The sequence below is a fragment of the Neofelis nebulosa genome, chromosome X (assembly GCF_028018385.1).
Source record: "Neofelis nebulosa isolate mNeoNeb1 chromosome X, mNeoNeb1.pri, whole genome shotgun sequence".
In the NCBI taxonomy this organism is placed as follows: Eukaryota; Metazoa; Chordata; class Mammalia; order Carnivora; family Felidae; genus Neofelis; species Neofelis nebulosa.
In genome coordinates, this window is record NC_080800.1 from 89,103,926 (window position 1) to 89,118,205 (window position 14,280).

The 14,280-nt window shown below is 35.7% G+C and overlaps 1 non-coding gene across 1 annotated transcript; it reads right to left on the reverse strand.

Annotated features, from left to right (window-relative positions):
• Positions 1 to 8,248: 8,248 nt before the first annotated feature.
• On the reverse strand, positions 8,249 to 8,355 carry LOC131503281 (U6 spliceosomal RNA). The gene has a single exon (XR_009257383.1). It is a non-coding gene; the product is annotated as a U6 spliceosomal RNA (small nuclear RNA).
• Positions 8,356 to 14,280: the final 5,925 nt, after the last annotated feature.

Sequence of the window (14,280 nt, forward strand, 5' to 3'; positions counted from 1 at the left end):
AGTCATATACGAGTATTTGTTTCAATACCTGTTTTAAATTCCTTGAGTATATACCAGGGAATATATTTGCTTGGTCATATAGTAAGTTTATGGTTAATTTCTTGAAGGATTTGTCAGGCTGTTTTCCAACAGCAGATGCACCATTTACATTCCCACCAGAAATGCATAGAGGTTCTAATTTTTCCACATCCCTTCCAAAACTTATTTTTCCATTCTTTTTTAATATATGAAATTTATTGTCAAATTGGTTTCCATACAACACCCAGTGCTCATCCCAAAATGTGCCCTCCTCAATACCCATCACCCACCCTCCCCCCATCAACCCTCAGTTTGTTCTCAGTTTTTAACAGTCTCTTATGCTTTGGCTCTCTCCCACTCTAACCTCTTTTTTTTTTTCCTTCCCCTCCCCCATGGGTTTCTGTTAAGTTTCTCAGGATCCACATAAGAGTGAAACCATATGGTATCTGTCTTTCTCTGTATGGCTTATTTCACTTAGCATCACACTCTCCAGTTCCATCCACGTTGCTACAAAAGGCCATATTTCATTCTTTCTCATTGCCACGTAGTATTCCATTGTGTATATAAACCACAATTTCTTTATCCAATGTTTATTTTTCCATTTTTAAACTACAACCATCCCAGTGCGTATGCAGTAATATTTCATTGTGGTCTTGATTTTCATTTCCCTAATGGTTAATGATGCTGAATATCTTTGTGTGTTTGCTGGCCACTTGCATATCTTCTTTAGAGAAATGTCTATTCACATACTTGGCCAATTTTTAAACTGGGTTATTTTTTGTTTTATTGTTGAACTACAAGTGTACTTTTCTATATTCTGAATATTAGTCCTTTATTAGATATTGATTTCTAAATATGTTTTCCCATTCTGAGAGTTGTCTTACAAATTTCTTGTTGGTGTGTTTTAAAGTACAAAAAGACTTTAATTTTGATGGAATTTCACTTATCTGTTTTTCCTTTTGTTGTTCTTGCTGTTGTTGTGATAGCTAAGAAACCATTGCCTAAACCAAGGTCATGAAGATCTGCCCCTGTTTTTTTCTAAGAGCTGTATGGTTGTAGCTCTTACATTCAATTCTTTAATTCACTCAAATTAATTTTTATACATGGTGTGAGGTAAGGCCCCAACTTCATTCTTTTGTTTGTGGCTATCCAGATTTTTCAGAACCATTTGTTGGAAAGACTATTCTTTTCCCCCATTGCATTGTCTTGGCATTCTTTGAAAAATCAACTGACTATAGATGTCTAGACCTATTTTTGGACTCTCAATCCCATTGTATTGATCTATATGTCTGTCTTTATGACAGTACCACAAAATCTTGATTACTGTAAGTTTTTAGTAAGTTTTGAAATCATCAAGAGTGAGTCTTCCAGCTTTGTTCTTCTTTTTCATGATTGAAAAAGGGTCCCTATTGTGATTCCATATGAAATTTAGGATCAGCTTGTCACTTCAAGAAAAATGTCAGCTGGGACTTTGATAGATTGCATTGAGTCTGTGCATTACCAGGCTGATGTTGTATTTTAACAATATTAAACCTTCGAACCCATAAACACTGGCTGTCTTTCCACTTATATAGGTCTTCTTTAATTTTTTTCAATGATGTATTATAGCTTTCAGTGTACAAGTCTTGTACTTCTTTTGTTTAATTTATTCCTAAGCATTTTTATTCTTTTTAATGCTACTGAAATAAAATTATTACCTTAATTCTCTTTTCAAATTGTTCATTGCTAATGTATAGCAATACAACTTTTTATGTTGATCTTATATCCTACAACTATGCTGAATGCATTTGTTAGTTTTAATAGTTTTTAGTGGATTTTTTTAGGATTTTCTATATGTAAAGTCATGTCATCTACAAATAGAAATAGTTTTACTTCTTTCTTTTCAATCTTCATGCTCTTTATCGCTTTTATTTGCCTAATTTATCAGGATAGATATCCCAGCTCAATATTTAATAGAGATGATGAGAGTGGACATCTTTTTCTTGTTTCTAATCCAAGGGGAAAGTTCCAGGCGTTCACCCTTAAGTATGATGTTAGCTATGATTTTTTTCGTAGATGCCCTTTATCAGGTTGAGGAATTTTCCTTCTATTCCTAGTTGTTGAGTGTTTTTATCATGAAGGGTTGTTTGATATTGCCAAATGATTTTTATGCATCAAAATAATCATGTGGTTGGGACGCCTGGGTGGCTTAGTCAGTTGAGTGTCCAACTTCGGCTCAGGTCATGATTTCACAGCTCGTGAGTACGAGCCCCATGTCAGGCTCTGTGCTGACAGCTCGGAGCCTGGAGCCTGCTTCCAATTCTGTGTCTCCCTATCTCTCTGCCCCTAACCCACTCGTGTTCTGTCTCTGTCTCTCTCAAAAATAAGCATTAAAAAATTTTTTTTAATTAAAAAAAATCATGTGGTTTTTTTTCTTCATTCTATTAATTAAATGTATTACACTGATTTTAACATGTTGAATGAACCTCACATTCTGGTATAAATACCACTTAATTGTGGTGTATAATCCTTTTAATGTACTTTTGGATTTGTTTTGCTAGTATTTTGCTAAGGATTTTTTGCACTGATATTCATATAAGATATGGATCTGTAGTTTTCTCATGGTGTCTTTGGCTTTAGTATCAGCATATTACTGGCCTCATAGAATGACTTGAGAAGTGTTCCTTCATCTTCAATTGTTTGGAAGAGTTTGAGCAGGATTGGTGTTCATTCATTAAATGTTTGGTAGAATTCACCAGTGATGTTATCTGGTCCTGTGCTTTTTTTATTTTTTATTTTTTTTTAAATTTACATCCCAGTTAGCATATCATGCAACAATGATTTCAGGAGTAGACTCCTTAGTGTCCCTTACCCATTTAGCCCATCCCCCTTCCCACAACCCCTCCCGTAACCGTCAGTTCTCCATATTTATGAGTATCTTCTGTTTTGTCCCCCTCCCTGTTTTTATACTATTTTTGTTTCCCTTCCCTTATGTTCATCTGTTTTGTCTCTTAAAGTCCTCATATGAGTGAAGTCATAGGATCTTTGTCTTTCTCTGACTAATTTCACTTAGCATAATACCTTCCAGTTCCATCCGCATAGTTGCAAATGGCAAGATTTCATTCTTTTTGATTGCCGAGTAATACTCCATCCACATTTTCTTTATCCATTCATCCATCGATGGACATTTGGGCTCTTTCCATACTTTGGTTATTGTTGATAGTGCTACTATAAACATGGGGATGCATGTGTCCCTTCAAAACAGCACACCTGTGGGGCGCCTGGGTGGCGCAGTCGGTTAAGCGTCCGACTTCAGCCAGGTCACGATCTCGCGGTCCGTGAGTTCGAGCCCCGCGTCAGGCTCTGGGCTGATGGCTCGGAGCCTGGAGCCTGTTTCCGATTCTGTGTCTCCCTCTCTCTCTGCCCCTCCCCCGTTCATGCTCTGTCTCTCTCTGTCCCAAAAATAAATTAAAAAATGTTGAAAAAAAAAATTAAAAAAAAAAAAAAACAGCACACCTGTATCCCGTGGATAAATGCCTAGTAGTGCAATTGCTGGGGCATAGGGTAGTTCTATTTTTAGTTTTTTGAGGAACCTCCATACTGTTATCCAGAGTGGCTGCACCAACTTGCATTCCCACCAACAATGCAAAAGAGATCCTCTTTCTCCACATCCTCGCCAACATCTGTTGTTGCCTGAGTTGTTCATGTTAGCCATTCTGACACGTGTAAGGTAGTATCTCATTGTGGTTTCGATTTATATTTCCCTGATGATGAGTGATGTTGAACATTTTTTCATGTGTCAGTTGGCCATCTGGATGTCTTCTTTGGAGAAGTGTCTATTCATGTCTTTGGCCCATTTCTTCACTGGATTATTTGTTCTTTAGGTGTTGAGTTTGGTTAGTTCTTTATAGATTTTGGATACTAACCCTTTATCTGATATGTCATTTGCAAATATGTTCTCCCATTCTGTCGGTTGCCTTTTAGTTTTGCTGATTGTTTCCTTCTCTGTGCAGAAGATTTTATTTTGATGAGATCCCATTAATTCATTTTTGCCCTTGTTTCCCTTGCCTCCAGAGACGTGTTGAGTAAGAAGTTGCTGCGGCCAAGATCAAAGAGGTTTTTGCCTGCTTTCTCCTCGAGGATTTTGATGGCTTTCTGTCTTACATGTAGGTCTTTCACCCATTTTGAGTTTATTTTTGTGTATGGTGTAAGAAAGTGGTCCAGGTTCATTCTTCTGCATGTCGCTGTCCAGTTTTCCCAGCACCACTTGCTGAAGAGACTGTCTTTATTCCACTGGGTATTTTTTCTTGCCTTGTCAAAGATTAGTTGGCCATACATTTGCGGGTCCATTTCTGGGTTCTCTACTCTGTTCCATTGATCTGAGCGTCTGTTCTTGTGCCAGTACCATACTGTCTTGATGATTACAGCTTTGTAGTATAGCTTGAAATCTGGGATTATGATGCCTCCTGCTTTAGTTTTCTTTTTCAAGATCGCTTTGGCTATTCAGGGTCTTTTCTGGTTCCATACAAATTTTAGGATTATTTGTTCTAACTCTGTGAAGAATGTTGGTGTTACTTTGATAGGGATTGCATTGAATATGTAGATTGCTTTGGGTAGTATCAACATTTTAACAATCTTTGTTCTTCCTATCCAGGAGCATGGAATCTTTTTCCATTTTTTTGTGTCTTCTTCAATTTCTTTCATAAGCTTTCTATAGTTTTCAGTGTATAGATTTTTCACCTCTTTGGTTAGATTTATTCCTAGGTATTTTATGTTTTTTGGTGCAACTGTAAATGGGATCGATTCCTTGATTTCTCTTTCTGTTGTTTCATGGTTGGTATGGTCCTGTGCTTTTTATATGTTGCTTAATTGGATTTGCTAGTGGTTCATTGTTGAGTTTTAAAGATTTTGCATCTATATTCATAAGTAATATTGGTCTGTAGTTTCCTTTTCTTGTGATGTCTGGCTTTGGTATCAAGGTTTTGGTATCTATGAAGTATTAGCCTCATTGAATAAGTTGGGATGTTTTGCCTCCTCTTCCATTTTTGGGAAAATTTTGTACATGATCGCGTCAGTTCTTCTCTGAACACTTGCTAGAATTCATCAGTTATTTGGTCCTAGGCTTTTACTTGTGGGAAAATTTTAAATAATTATTCAATCTCTTAATTTGTTATATCTATTCAATTTTTCAATTTCTTCTTGTCAGTTTTGGTGGTTTGTGTCCTTCTAGAGATCTGTCTATTCCATCCAGTATGTCTAATTTATCTATAAACAGTTGTTGATAGTATTCTTTTATAGTTATTTTCATTTCTGTAACATCAATAGTAATGTTCCTTGTTTTATACCAATCTTAATAATTTGAGTCTTCTCTCTCTCTTTTTGTCTTGGTCTGTCTAGCTAAAAGTTTGTCAATTCTGTTAATTTTTTTTCCAAGAACCAACTTTTGATTTTGTTATTTTTTCTATTGTTTTTCTATTCTCAACTTGATTGGTTTACTCTCTAATCTTTATTATTTCCTTCCTTCTGCTTGCTTTTGATTCAGTTTGTTCTTTGTGTAGTCTTTTTTTTTTTTAAATTAATGTCTACACCCAGTGTGAGGCTTGAACTCATGACCCAGAGATCAAGAGTCACATGCTTCACCAACTGAGCCAGCCAGGTGCCCTTTGTGTAGTATAGTAGGTTAGGTATTGATTTGAGATCTTTTGGGTTTTTAAACTGTAGACATTTATAGCAATAAATATTTCTCTAAACACTGCTTTAGCCATACCACATAAGTTATGAAGTGTTTTGGTTTTGTTTTCATTCATTTTAAAGTATTTTCCAATTTACTTTGTTATATCTTCACTTACCATTGGTTATTTAAGGATGTATTATTTAATTCCATACATTTATGAATTTCCCAAATTTCCTGCTGCTAACTTCATTCTGATGTGATCAGATAACAGACTTTGTATGACTTCAGTCCTTTAAAATTTATCAAGACTTTTTTATAGGTTAACATATGGTCTATCCTGGATAATGTTCCATGTGCTCTTTAGAACAATGTGTATTATGCTAGGTGGAGTATTCTATAGAAGTTTATGAGATGTAGTTGATTTATAGTGTAGTGCAAGTCTTCTATTTTCTTGTTGATCTTCTGCCTAGTTGTCCTATCATTATTGAAATTAGGGTATTCAAATATCCAGATATTATTGTTGGATTGTCTATTAATCAATTCTGTCAGATTTTGCTTCATATATTTTGGGACTCTGATGGGATATGTATATATCCTTATATATATAGATCCTTTTATTCTTATAAAATGTCTTTGTCTCTAGTAACAAGTTTTGTCTTACATGTCTATTTTGTTTGATATTATTATAGCCAATCCATCTCTCTTTTTCTTACTCTTTACATGGTGTATTTTTTTGTACCCATTGACATTCAATCTATTTGTGTCTTTGAATATAAAGTGTATCTCTTGTGGACAGCACATAGATAGACTATAATTTTTATATCTATTCTGCCAATCTCTTCCTTTTGGTTGTATTGTTTAATGCCTTCACATTTAATGTAATTACTGATAATGTAGGATTTGTGACTGCTATGTTGCTCTTTGTTTTTATATCCTATGTCTTTTTTGTTCCTATATTTCTTCATAACTCCCTTCTTTTGTGTTAAATAGAATTTTCATTCGCTTGACATTTTAAAAATTCTATTTATTTGGAGTTATTATTGCTTGCTTGTGGATTACAATTAACATCTTAATTTATAATGATGTAGTTAAGATAGTGGCAACCCAATTTCAAGAGTATATGGAAGTTTGCTCTTATATAACTCCATTATCTGTCCCTCTTTATGTTTTTATTATAATACAAATTACATCTTTACATATTGCATGTCCATCAACACAGATTTATAATTATTGCTTTATGCAACTGTCCTTTAAATTAGATGAAAGAAGAGTTACAAACAAATATATATATATACATATATGTATATATGTATATATGTACATATATGTACATATATGTATATGTATATATGTATGTATATGTATATGTGTATATATGTGTATATATACATATATGTATATGTATATATATGTATATATGTATATATACATATATGTATATATACAGTGTATATATGTATATATATATAGATACACTGTTTCTTTTATTCACCCATATAATTACCTGTACTAGTATTCTTTAGTTTTTCATGCGGATTTGAGTTACTGTCTACTGTCCTTTCATTGCAACCAAAAGTACTCCTTTTAGTATTTCCTATATGACAGTCTGCTAATGATGAATTCTTTCAGTGATTGTGGATCTGGTGATGTCTTACTTTCTCATTCACTTTTGAAGGATAGTTAGGGTACCTGGGTGGCTCAGTCAGTTAAGTGTCCAACTCCTGATTTCAGCTCAGGTGATGATCTCACTGTTCATGGGTTCAAGCCCCACATTGGGCTATGCACTGATAGTACAGAGCCTGCTTGGGATTTTCTCTCTCTCTCTCTCTCTCTCTCTGCCCCTCTCCTGCTCATGCTCTCTCTCTCTCTCTTTCTCTCTCTCAAAATAAATAAAGTTTAAAAAAAGATATCTTCATTTTCGAAGGGTAGTTCTACCAGAATAGGATACTTTGTTGATAGGGTTATTTTCTTTTAGCACTTAGAATATATTATCCCAATAATTCTAGCCTCCTTGGTTTCTGATGAGAAATTGGCTAGTAATATTATAAAGGATCCCTTGTACATGACAAGTTGCTTCTGCCTTGCTGCTTTGAAGATTCTCTCTGTTTTTGACTTTTGACAGTTTGATTCTAACGTATGTTGGTGAGATTCTTATTGAGTTATTTCTATTTGGAGTTCGTTGAATTCTTTGCATGTGCAGATTAATCTATCACATCAAATTTTGGTAGCTTTTGGTTATCATTTCTTCAAATGTTCTTTCTGCCCTTTTGTCTCCCTCTTTTCCTTCTGGGATTCCTGTTATCATGTACGTTGGTTCACTTGACCATTCTCCATAGGTCTCAGATGGTTCTGTTCAGTTTTCTTCCTTCTTTTTTCTTTCTCTTCTTCATACTGGATCATCTCATTTGACCAACTGTCACATATGCTGATTCTTCAAATATATTGTTGAGCCCCACTAATGAATTTTTCATGCCAGTCTTTCTACATTTTAACTCCAGAATTTCTTTCTTTCTTTTTTTTTTTGGAAAGTGTTTACTTTTTTCTTCTTCTTTTTCTAGTTTGTATTTAAATTCTGACTAAAAATATGGAAGCTTCACGAATTTGCATGTCAGCCTTGCACAGGGGCCATACTAACCTTCTCTGTACCCTTCCAATCTTATTACATGTGCTGCCAAAGTGAACACTCTTATCGGTTGTTTTAAAATAATTTCTATCTTTGGATTAACATTCACTATTTAGTGAGACATAATTTTTGTATTTTCATGATTTCCTTTACTTTTAAGAAAACTGAAATTGCTGATTTAAAGTGATTGTCTAGTTAAGTCCAAAGTCAAGACTTCCTCAGGCTCTGTTTCTGTTGACTACTTTTCCTATACATGGGCCATATTGTCTTGCTTCTTTGAATGTCTCATAAACTTTACTTGAAATTTAGGGGCACCTGGGGGGCTCAGTCAGTTAAATATCTGACTCTTGATTCTGGCTTAAGTCATGATCTCACAGTCATTAGATCCAGCCCCATGTTGAGCTCCACACTGATTCTAGAGCCTGCCTGGGATTCTCTCTCTCCCTCTGCCCCTCTCCTGCTTGCACATGTGTGCCCACTCTCTCTCTCTCTGTGTTTCAAAATAAACATTTGAAAAAAGAAAATTGTAAATTTAAAATAATAATGTGAGGACTCTGTATATCAAATGTCCCCCAATAAATGATTTGTTGTTGTTGCTTGTTTGTTTAATGATATTTCTGTACTAATTCTGTAAAAATTTGTATTCTTTGTCATGTGTGGCCACTAAAGTTTCTGCCCACTTACATTAGTGTCCAGATAATTACTTTACAGAGATTTATTTAAATGCCTGGAGCCATTAAATCTCCCAGTCATTGCTGAGTGGCTCTATGAGCTCGCTGGGGTACATCTTCAACATTCAGCCAGGCAGCTTACAACCGTCTTTTATCCTTTTCCTCCTGCTTGTATAGAATCCTACAGGTTAGGCAGTGGTGAGAACTTTTGAGTCTTCTCAGATCTCACATGAGCATGTGCACAACCCTGGGCATCCCCTCATCACTACACCTGTTCTTTTCCCTCTAGAAAAACATTTCAGAGTTTTTCAGAGCCTCCTATGGACATCATATCTTCTGGATTTTCTTAAGATTTTTAGTAAGCTTATTATTTATCTCAACTGTTCTCCACAGCATTGCAATATTAAACAACTAATAGTGATTGGTTTTACCAAATGCTCCCAGGGAAAAGTTTGTTGTCACTGGCACACCTCTGTGTTAGGTTTAACACAGACAAGTTTTTGTGAGTATTTTCATCCTGGGAACCACCAAACAGGTCAATGGTGGCAGTCATTTGGGAATGAGTTTTTGAAAGAGCTCCTACCCTTTTCTGCCCATTCCAATAGCTGGTTGGTTTTCACAATGATTGAGGGCTATTAGTATTCCAGGCTACCACATAGCTGGGTATGAGGAGATGGCAATAGGGCAAGTCAAAACACTGCAAAGGTCATTGTTCTTACCAAGATTCAACTGATTTTTGTTTGTTCTTGAGGAAACCATTCCTGCATTGCTGCAAGTCTTTGGTTAATTGCCAGAGTTCTAAAAAAGTTGATTCTGACCATTTTTGTCAGTCTGCTGCCTTGGGGAGAAAGAATTTTCAGAGGTCCTTATATTCCCACTGATGTCCTCAAGTATCCTTTAAAGACATTTAAGTAATAAGACAAATAGTTCATAAATTTACCCATATAGTTTCCATTTTCAGTCACCTCATTCTTTTGTGTAGATCTATATTTCCATCTTGTTTAAGTTTCCATGCATAAGAAACTCCCTTTCTTAAAAGAGCAGGTTGCTGCTGACAAATTCCTTTAGCTGTTCTATATCTGAAAAAAAATATTTATTTCACTACTGATTTTGAAAGCTCTTTTCATTGGATATAGAATTCTAGTAGACTTTTTAAAAAAAAAATCCTACTGGAACTTTAAAGATGTTGATCTAATGTCTTCTCGATTGCACAATTTCTTTTTTTTTATTTTAATGTTTATTTATTTTTGAGGGAGAGACAGATAATGAATGGAGGAGGGGCAGATAGAGGGGCAGACACAGAATCTGAAGCAAGCTCCAGGCTCTGAGCTGTCAGCACAGAGCCTGATGTGGGGCTCAAGCCCACAAACCATGAGATCATGACCTGAGCTGAAGTCGGACGCTTAACCGACTGAGCCACCAACTTGCACAATTTCTAATGAGAAAGCTTCTGTGATCTTTATCTTTGTTCCTCTGCCCATAATGTGATCACGATGTGTTTTGGTGTAGTTTCTTCATGTTTCTTGTGTTTTGTATTTATAAAGCCTCTTGGGCCTGTGGATTTATAGTTTTCATCAAATTTGGAAAATTTTTGTCCCTTATTACTTAAAATATTTTTTTCTGATATTCCACCTCTCCTGCACAGACTTCACTCACATATACTAGCACACTTGAAATTGTCCCATAGTTCACTATTCACTATTGCCCTGTTGTTTTTGTAAGTTTATTTATTTATTTGAGAGAGAGAGAGAGACAGAGTGAGAGAGAGAGAGAGAGAGAGAGCAGGGTAGGGGCAGAGAGAGAGAGAGAGAGAGAGAATCCCAAGTAGGCTTTGCACTGTCAGTGCAGAGCCTGATGCGGGGCTCAATCTCACAAACCATGAGATCATGACCTGAGCCAAAATCAAGAGTTGGACACTCAATTGAGCCACCCAGATGTTCCTACCCTGTTAATTTTTTGTTGCTTCTCTTTTCTATTTGTTTTATGTTGAATTGACTTTATTGCTATGACTTCAAGTTGAACAATCTTTTCTTCTACAATATCTTATTTGCCATTCATGCCATCTAGTACATTTTTTCATCTCCAAAATTGTAGTTTTCATGTCTAGCTCTTCAATTTATGTCACTTATACATCCTTCCTTGTTATAATTAATATTTGTTATTTCTATATATTTTTATATAATGTTTTAATGTATGTTATAATAACTGTTTAATGGTCATGTATACTAATTCTATCATCTGTGTTATTTTTTGGATAGGTTTCCATTGATTTTACTCTTCATTATGGGTCATATTTCTCTGTTGTTATTGTTGTTTTTTGCATGCCTACTAATTTTTTATTTGGTGCCAGAAATTGTGATTTTATCTTGTTGAATGTTAGATATTTTGTAATTTTATTCTTTAAGGTTTTCTTTTTTTTTTTTTTGGAAAACACTTAAATTATTTGAAAGCTGTTCCTTTCAAATTTGTTTGTAAGATTTCTTAGGTAAGTCTGGAGCACTGCTCAGTATAAGACTAACTTTCCCCGATACTGAGGCAAGATCCTTCTGAGTATTCTATCCAATATCCCATATCCAATTCTTGAGTTTTTTCCATTCTGGCTGATAGGACACATGTCCTACTTCTGAACCTGTGTGAGTACCAAGCACTGTTACCTCTAATCCTTTCAGGTGGTTCTTTCTATGGGCTCAGATAATTTCCTCTCATGTCTTGTGTGATCAGTATACTGTTGACTACTCAAGGACAACCATCTACAGGTCTCTGGAGTTCTCTGTGAAGCTCCTTCTCTAGGGGACTGTATGTCATGAATTGTAGCCATCTTGACTTCCTTGTTCTTAAAGGTCCATCTCATTAATTCAAGGGGTTGGTTTGGGTTTCCCAACCATGCACCATTGCCTGAAACTGCTCTCAAGGTAGTAAGACAAGGCAATTGTAGGGCTTACCAAGTTTTTTCTCACCTTATAGGGATTACTGCCTTTTGTTAGTTGATACTTGGTGGCTTGAAAACCCTTGTTTCATATTTCGAAGGGTTTTTATTTTGTGTTTGTTCAGGTGGGAAAGTAAATCTGGTCTATCTTGAGCAGAAGTGGAGGTCTTATCTCTCATTACTTACAGTAATTTGGTGCCAGAATAGGGTAATTATTCATTACAAGAGTACATCAAAATCATCCTAGAGGATTTTGTTTACTATGTGGTACATAGGGATTCTAGTGTAGGGTCATCGGGTGTGTCTTTTGTAATATGACTATTTCTATAAGGAAAGGCTGGTCTTTTGTCTCAGTTGTGATTTAGCAATTAGAATTTTGGGTAATATTTTTTCTCACTAATTCTGGCAAGATAAAGTTTTACTTTATAATAACTGGGGAAAGTAGGAAATGGGTTTAAGTTTCTGAATCCACAAAGTGAAATATTATCACTATTGGTGTAGTGAGCATTTCTTGGCAGAGGTGGGCAAGGAGGCAGAAGAGAAGATCCCCTTGTCAAGTCCTATGTGGCGAACTCTCACTTTCCATGGAGTATCAAGGGTCATAAACTCTAGACTAGGAAGAATTATTTCTAATCATTTTATCCTGTCCTCCTACCAGACTTCCTATCAGGACTTTAGTCGCTAGGAAAGGTGATTAAAATAATTTCTCCATGGGAAAGAACTGGGTGAATGGAGAAATGGTTGGAAGGGTGATAAAGCTTGGTCTACACCATGCCTAAGATCCCTTGTAGTTCTAAACTCAATTCCAGAATGACAACTATAGTTTTCTAAGGTGTTAAGGAACCAGATGAGAACCCTTGACAACTCCAGTGTTCACCAAGTGTCACTGTCACACTCCCACAAAAAGACACAGTAGTCTTGCAAAAGAGGTTTTTTGCAGTATTGTTATCTTACATGGGTTATATCTACTGTGTAATGAATGTGATATATTTAACTATAATTCTAAAGCACCACCACCAATACTGCCTGTCTTCCTAGAATGAGCATTATCCTAATATAAAGAAGAAAAAAAAAGAATAAAAAAGTAAGGTCAGACAGATTGTTCCTAAACTCCTTCTGAGAAAGTGAAAAGAAACAATAACAAAAATATGAGCATGAATATAAGCCTACATGTATTCAATTCCCTGAAGATGAGGCAGAAAGTGCAAAAAAATTTGAAAAGTTTCTTGGACTTACAGAAGGAACTATAAGTTTCACATTTTTTTTCTCTGTAGACATTTAAAAATCTGCTTTCCATTTCAGTATTTCTTTGCTCCTTTTGTTATTGAAATGCTAATTCAGATCACTGCCAGTGAAATAGACAACACTGTGATGGATATTCTGAGATTGAAAAATCAAGGAGGGGATTGCTTCTAGTTCAGTTCTATGGCCCTAAATGTTTAATATTAAGTTAGACCAGTAGTCTCCTCTTAGGTTCTTAGGACTTCATTCTAAATAAGTTTCCTCCATTTATATAGCACAGCACTGATGTTCCTGACAAATTTCAATGTAACATGCAACAGTGGTTCCTAATTGCTTTAGCATTTATCATGCACAAGAGACAGGAGGAAAGTTGTCTCATTTTGTACAGCTCAGTTGCATTTCTTATCTCTGAAGTACACTTAAGCAGCAAACTGGGACTTAAGGTAGCTGCCTGAAAACCAGCATCCATTAACATGCATGTCTTGGGAGAGGAAATGAATTGGTTTTTCTAAAACAGAATACAGTTCAACTTCATTCTGTGCATTAATTTTGCATATTTCTCTTTTGCACATTTTATAAATTAGGGGTTCTGATCTCTGGCTTACCCACACAAATTCCCATGCTCACATTTTCCAGGTTCTGCCTTTGGGCAGTTTTGTTTTCAAAATATTAAAAAAAAATTAGGTGCATTTCCAAGATGCCTTTTGGGTTCAATTAGCACCTAGTAATATTTTTCTAAGAAGTCACTGGAGGTGCTTAACTAGTGTGTACTTAGGCATGTTTAACCTGATAAGTCTTCCGAATAGGTTTTATGCTTTAAAGAAACAGTACCATTTCACATTCTCTAGTGAGCATGTGGTTAAGATGTAGGAGAACAGGGAAGTGGAACAGCAGAGTTCTGTTCAGGCACTCCACAATGTAGATCTTTCTAGGTAGTGAGTTCTGCTGATGGTTGAAGAAGCCTCACTGACTCTGTCCACTGTTCCAGGAGTTCAAGTCCCATTAAGATGTGAATCACCAAATGAGTATACAGAGATCACATAGTCTTGGTAAGCACAGATGTGCCCATGTCTTTGAGGGGCTGTGTTAAGATGAACAAACTATATTTGGGCTGTGTTCTGACAAATACAGATTGCCTCTCTTACAG